The sequence below is a fragment of the Pelmatolapia mariae genome, linkage group LG7, assembly GCF_036321145.2.
Source record: "Pelmatolapia mariae isolate MD_Pm_ZW linkage group LG7, Pm_UMD_F_2, whole genome shotgun sequence".
NCBI lineage: Eukaryota > Metazoa > Chordata > Actinopteri > Cichliformes > Cichlidae > Pelmatolapia > Pelmatolapia mariae.
In genome coordinates this window covers 49,613,914-49,620,521 of record NC_086233.1, presented here as the reverse complement: position 1 = coordinate 49,620,521, position 6,608 = coordinate 49,613,914, and the positions used below count along the sequence as shown (strand labels likewise).

At 38.2% G+C, this 6,608-nt stretch overlaps 1 long non-coding RNA gene across 1 annotated transcript; it reads right to left on the bottom strand.

Annotated features, from left to right (window-relative positions):
• Positions 1 to 2,511: 2,511 nt before the first annotated feature.
• On the bottom strand, positions 2,512 to 3,828 carry LOC134632366 (uncharacterized). The gene is made up of 2 exons (XR_010094500.2): positions 3,481 to 3,828; positions 2,512 to 2,987 (listed from the first exon to the last, which is right to left on the bottom strand). It is a non-coding gene; the product is annotated as an uncharacterized LOC134632366 (long non-coding RNA).
• Positions 3,829 to 6,608: the final 2,780 nt, after the last annotated feature.

Below are 6,608 nucleotides of genomic sequence, written 5' to 3'. Positions count from 1 at the left end.
ACCTTTCTCCAAACTTCGCCAACAATAATAAGTGCTATTGTTGTTTAACACTAGCCTAGTTTTAATTATCTAAATCTAATCTAAGTTGTCTTGATGCATGCTCAAGGGCTAATCTAAGTTGCTTTTATTGCCTTTACAACCTTTGCATTTTTTCCAGTACTTAGTAGTACGAAGGACAGCACTTACATAGAACACTTTAAGAAACAACATAGTTGACAAAAGTGCTTTCCAGTTAAAGGACAGTAATAACATACAGAAAATACACGTTAAACGAAAAGAAATAACAGTTTTTAAAAGGTCGGTAAAACACATAAAAAGATGAATAAAATGGACAATAAATAAACCTAACAATAAATAAATAAAAAAAGATTAAAAGTGACTGTTTAAAAAAAATCTCAAGTGATACTTCATTACATTTTTAGTTTATTGTCCAACTTCATCTCATTTTTTTAATACCTAATTATTTTTCAGACCTAAACATTACTTAGTTGGATTTTTTAAAAATCTGTTTCTTTCTTCTTCTTTTTTATTGTAATATTGATGAGCAGGTTTTAGTAAACAGGCTTTGTGTCAGGTTTATTTCCTGTTTTGTAAGTATCTTTATGACTCTGTGTTATTGTATCTTCTCTGGGATCTACACTGCCGTTTTTCTCAATAACTTTGATGCAATCCTCACAGCAGAAAAGTCATTCTCACCACTCTTTATGCAGTTCTCAGCACAGCATTTCCCCACCTACGTTAGCCGTTCTCATTGTTTTTTAAAACACGCTGTTTTCAATAAAAATAGCTCAAACATTTTTCATATATGTAAGAACAATACACTGTAATGCACTGTCAGAGGCACCTGTGAAACTGTCCTTCAGCTGAAATATAGCAAATATAGATATGTTCTCAGATGAGGGTTAGTTGCAACAAACAGAGTTCAGTGCTCCCAGTCTTGTGTCACAGGTGCATGTCACGGCATGTCATGCTAGTACAAGGTTGAATCCCCTATTGCCTTCAGAGTTGCCTTAGATTCAACAAGATGCTGGAAACATTCCCCAGACATCACACGGTTGCTGCAGATTTGTAAGCTCTGCTGAGATCTGTTGACTGTGGAGGCCATTGATGCTCTTCTGCATACCTTGTTTGTAACGAGTGCTTGACTGAGTTACTTTTGTCTTCCTTCAGCTTAAAATAGGTTGGCCATTGTCATCTGACCTCTGACATCAAGAGGCAGAGATAATTGTGCTGGAAATTTCCCCCAAAGGTCAACAGTTTCTAAAATACTCAAACCAGTTTGTCTTGCATCAAAACGATGCCACGCTGAGTCACCTTTCTTCCCCATTCTGACGCTCTGTCTTTACCGTATTATATAAAGCGTCTTGAGGCGACTTTTGTTGTGATTTGGCGCTATATAAATAAAATTGAATTGAATTGAATTGAATTGAATACCGTATCCGTGTGCCTAAACTCCAACCCTAACCTTTTTTTGAGTTGCTGACATGTGTGCATAACTGAGCAGTTGAACAGGTGTACCTAATAAAGTGGCCACTGAAAGTTTGTCGTTGGATTTTACTGGACTGTCCTCAGATTGTATATATATATTTTTTTGTCAGTTTTCTGATGCGTATACATTCATATACACATTTTTGCTTTTCTTCATTTCAGCAGTTTTGTAAAGTTTCAATAAATCCTTCACATTTTATTTTTTGTGTCTGAACACTTTTTACTTCAACTGGGAGAAAGTAATGTTGTGATAAAAGTGAAATGGTTGTGAAAGTTTTATTCATTGCTCACAGAGATGAAGTGACTGACTGACTTTTTGTGTTCTGACAAAAGTCAGAAGCTCTGTATGCTGATAGAACTGTTATCTTATATTTGTCTCAATTTCTGTTGCTGTCTTTGCCAGATCTCAGTTGGAAAAAGACTTTTTAATCTCAGAGAGACTTTTTAACTGGTAAAATAAAAGATATGTAAAAGTGAATTTGCCAAAACTGATTTCAGCTTCTACCTCATGACAGGAATGTTCTGACTCACATGACTTCAATTTCTTCTACATGAACGAGTCATTAAATATGAAATGTTGTGTGCAGGAATACGAAGGAATTTGTAACCAGAATCACGAATCAATAGTTTAAAAGTTGTGACTTTTTTAAGACAGTCTTTCAATTATTCATACATTCATCATGGGTGAATGAACTTTACAGATGAAAACCTAAAAATATATATATTTATGTTAAATAGAAAATATGGAGGACTAAGTGAAATTGATGCTTTAGTTAAGCTTTTAGTAATATCAGTTTAATCCAGACTTTAGTTTGCTGGAGAGGTTGCAGTTGTTTACAGAGTGTATTCTCTTTGTTGGCGTGCCCCTCTCTGGTGTGTTGGTAAAAGCTCCTGCACTAAGCTGATGTCATTTCTTATTGTCAGGGTTTCTGTGAGTCAGCTTTGACACTGGTTGGTGCTGTTGGGCTGATTGTGCTGCGGCTGCCATCTGGAGCAAAGAAAGCGAAATTCAAGCTCAAAACAAACAGGACATAAAAAATTTATTATACAGAGAGGTGGCACTATTGCACCTGCTTCATCCTCTAAATGGCATCTAGTAGTCCATTATGTTTGCCATACTGACGGTTATCTTATCTGAAAGATAAAATAACTGTTAGACATCTTTCAATTTGTCTGCTAATGTAACACATACATGTTATGTTTGCACTGTTACCACAAATCTCAAATTACTGTAAAAGAGATAATTTAATACAAAGCTCAAAGGACATTGTCACAGTCTGGGGTTGCAGACCGTGGGGATATGGGAAAGTAGAACCCAAAAAGCAGGACTTGTGCGATGAAAAGGTGTCTTTATTTACAGTTAAGTAAAAAATAAAAGGCAAACAATAAATCCCCGTGTGCTCCGACTCCCGTTTCGTGTCTTCTCCCTGCGCCCGTGCTCCGTGTCTCAGTTCCCTGTGTACAATCCGTTCGCTGCTTCCTCCTTTCCGATAATCCTCCTGGGAAACGCACACAAAGGCACCCGTGAGTACCGGTGTTCTGGGAATCCATTCTACCTGACAAATCATCCTACCCCTTGTTTTCTACGCATACAACACGAAATTCATTGGCGAACCGTCATACCTTTGTGAATATAAGCTACAAACATACTCTGACGTGTAAAATTAAGTGCCAAACCATCCTACCTTTGTAAATGTGACGTACAAGCATACTTTAACAGCTATAATTAAGTGGCAAATCGTCCTACCTTTGTGAATATGAGCTAGAAGCATAATTTTACAGCGAGAATTCAGTGGCAAATCAGCTTACCTTTGTTAATAAGAGCTAGAAACATACTCTGATGGGTAAAATTACGTCCCAAACCATGCTACCTTTGTGAATGTGAGCTACAAGCATACTCTGATGGGCAAAGTTACGTGGCAAACCGTCATACCTACTTACATTTGTGCTGGAATTACTCTGTGACAGCAGAAATTTGCATAAACTACTTACGGTAGGACGTTTTGCCAAAGTAGGAAGTTTTGTCAGAACACCGTCACACAGCGGCAGACTGCAGCACTTACTTCACACAGTAGCTGAGAAACTGACGGGAAGTCACGCAACAATCCAGTGTCGAGCTCTCAGCCACACTGCTATGTAGCGCCCCGACGATCCAGATCAGCTGCAGGTGTGTCATCCTCCTCCTTGGGTGTGTCCAGCCTTCCAACGGGAACAACCCTCCAGGCCTGGCGTGCCAGGAAAACCAGGACACCCCCAACACACACACACAAACACACACACACCAGTACACAGGGAAACAAGGGACAGCAGCACCAAACACACACCATCAAACATTAACAAGTCCATAGACTGCTCACGAACCCTGGGTTTGACAGGCATAAATTCAATGAAAACACATTAATAATAGAAAATTAATAAATTTGAGCTTTTCACCTTTCGGTTTCTAAGTAAAATATTAGCTGACAAAATAATTATATCTAAATACTGATTGTTTTTAAGTATTTGGTATAGGCCACGAAAATGCCATATGCACTTGGCACTCAGCTAAAGCAATTATTTTGATCATCATGAAAACAAATAGGGTGGCCAAAATATTAGGAAAACCTCTCAACATTACAGACTGCAGCCATTTCAAAACAATTAAACATGGCAAATTTATAATACTGTATTAATTTAGCAATGCCTACATATGATCAGTAAGTGACTACTGATAAACTATCGAGTGTCTGATGTCTGTGAGCAATGTTTTTAAAACAGAATAACAGCCAAATCCACCAATAAACACTGAAAAAATGTGTCTTCATAATGAAATGCCAAGGTAACTATATGGGAAAGTATGTTTTTATAGGATAAAGTTCCAGCGGCAGGAAACATTATACAATGCATTCAAAAGTACTTTTAAAAAGTAATGTTAATGCAACTGTAATCCTTTTTTTCTTCACACATTACACAGAAAGATTTGAAATTGGGCATGCGTGCTGTTGTGGATATAAACTTTGTAAGCTGATCCCTCACAACCACGTAGTTAATCTCATATGAAGATGGATGGGGAAGAGGACAGAGGTCACAACGTCTTTTTTAAGAGCACAGTCCAGATGAACTGCAGGAAATAAAAAAATAAATGCCCTTTACATTCACAAGCCTGAGATGCAGTCTCATTACAGTTAACACAGACAACTGGGAGGACAGTAGTGTTTGCTAATCATGTGGGTTAATGCTGAGTTGTGTAGGTCAGGTGACAACTCAGCATTGTCTGTCCTGGCACACCAGCAACTGTCTGTTGGACTGTTAGTTTAGGCAGACCAACTATAATCACTCTAGATTAAACATTTATGACACTGCTGATTAGGAAATAATGGTTTGTTTGGTTTTTTTGTCATTTAGAGAACAGGGTTGGACAGTTTAAGAGTTGCACCATTATCACAACATTAGACTTTCTGCACTAAAGCAAGCCGTGAGCTTCCAGACACCACTCCTGTTTTGATCAAGCAATATTCCTATAAGCTGTAAACTGAAGTGCCACTGGGCACCTTGCCCAAATGCTGTCTCATTTACTGAGGACTTCTTTATTAGAACATGAAACGATATCACACTATATGTGCACTGCTTAAAACACAGTGTTCCTGTACTGCATAACACATAAACAGGTGTGCAGAAGGCGAGGTCAAGCCTACGGGGACTCTAAAAGCACCTGATGCTCTCATTAGAAAGGGATCAAGGAGCTCCGAGGGACATAACCAAGGTTATTACAGTGGCAAACTTTGCTCAGTGCAGGTTGAATGTATATCAGTCACGTAAATGTCCAGATTCTATTAAATGTATATTTCTTTTATATTGTACTTATGTAACAAAATTACTTGTAATAAAATTACTTAAAGTCAGCATTTGGGTCATAAATATTTGTTTGAGTGAAGGGTGACACATTGGTGTGGTGGTTAGCACTCACAGCAAGATGTTCCTGGGTTAGAATCCAGGCTGGGGCCTTTCTGTGTTTAGTTTGCATGTTCTCCCCGTGTCTGCGTGGGTTCAAGTTCTCTGGCTTCCTACCACAGTTCAAAGGGAGTGCATGGGAGTTAGGTTAATTGGGGATTCTAAAAATTGACTGTAGGTATGAACGCCAGCGCGAATGGTTGTCTGTCTATGTGTTGGCACTGCACCAGACAAGCGACCTGTCCAGGGTGTACTCTGTCTCTCACACTATAACAGTCGGGATAGGCTCCAGCCTGTGAGGTGACTATGGGGTGCCGTTTGTAAACTGAAACAGGTTTCAGTTTACAAACGGCGCCCCATAAGACTGCTTTAAAAAGGTCCTTTATGTATTGTAATACCAGTGCTGACATGCAAGAGTAAAACTGAAACTGAAATTAATAAAAAATTCAACTAAAGCTAAACATTTTCGGACAACTAAAGAGTTTTAGTCAAGTAGAATACAAATGAAAACTAAAGTTTTGAAAAAATATATTATATTATGTAATATACAGTATGTTTCAAACTAAGCAGCTCAATCTCTTCCTCTTGATAACATTTTCTTTAAAGATATAACAAATTTGGGGTCAACTTTAAAGAAAGGCAGGTGTGAAACATAAAAGTGAGGTCAGAGGTCAAATGTTACGTGATATTTAGAATCTCTATATATCATTTCTTATATGTTTGTTGTCAATACAAACAATGGCAGTAAGAAAATTAAATTTAAGTTGCTCTATAGCATTATTATCACTTTGACCTTCAGACCAGTCGACTGACCTTGAAGGAGAGGTCAGAGGTAAAATGTGGCATGATCATTTAAATCTTTATATGGTACTCTCTAGGTTAGATTCATTGTTGATTCTAAAAACTGACTATAGGTGTGAATGCCAGCGCGTCTCTCTGTTTGTGTTGGCCCTGTACCAGACTGGTCACCTGTCCAGGGTGTACTCTGTCTCCCTCGCCCTATGACAGCTGAGATTGGCTCCAGCCCCATACCCCACCCTGAATTGGAGAATGGATGGATGAAAAACCTTAGTTATAGCATTTATTAATTGTGTGAAAATCTATTGTTCTTGCCTGAAGAGGCTTTGATGGATGTGTTTACTGAGACTCCGGATGTCTGCTAAGACTATGTGTCAACTGCTTTCAAAAAG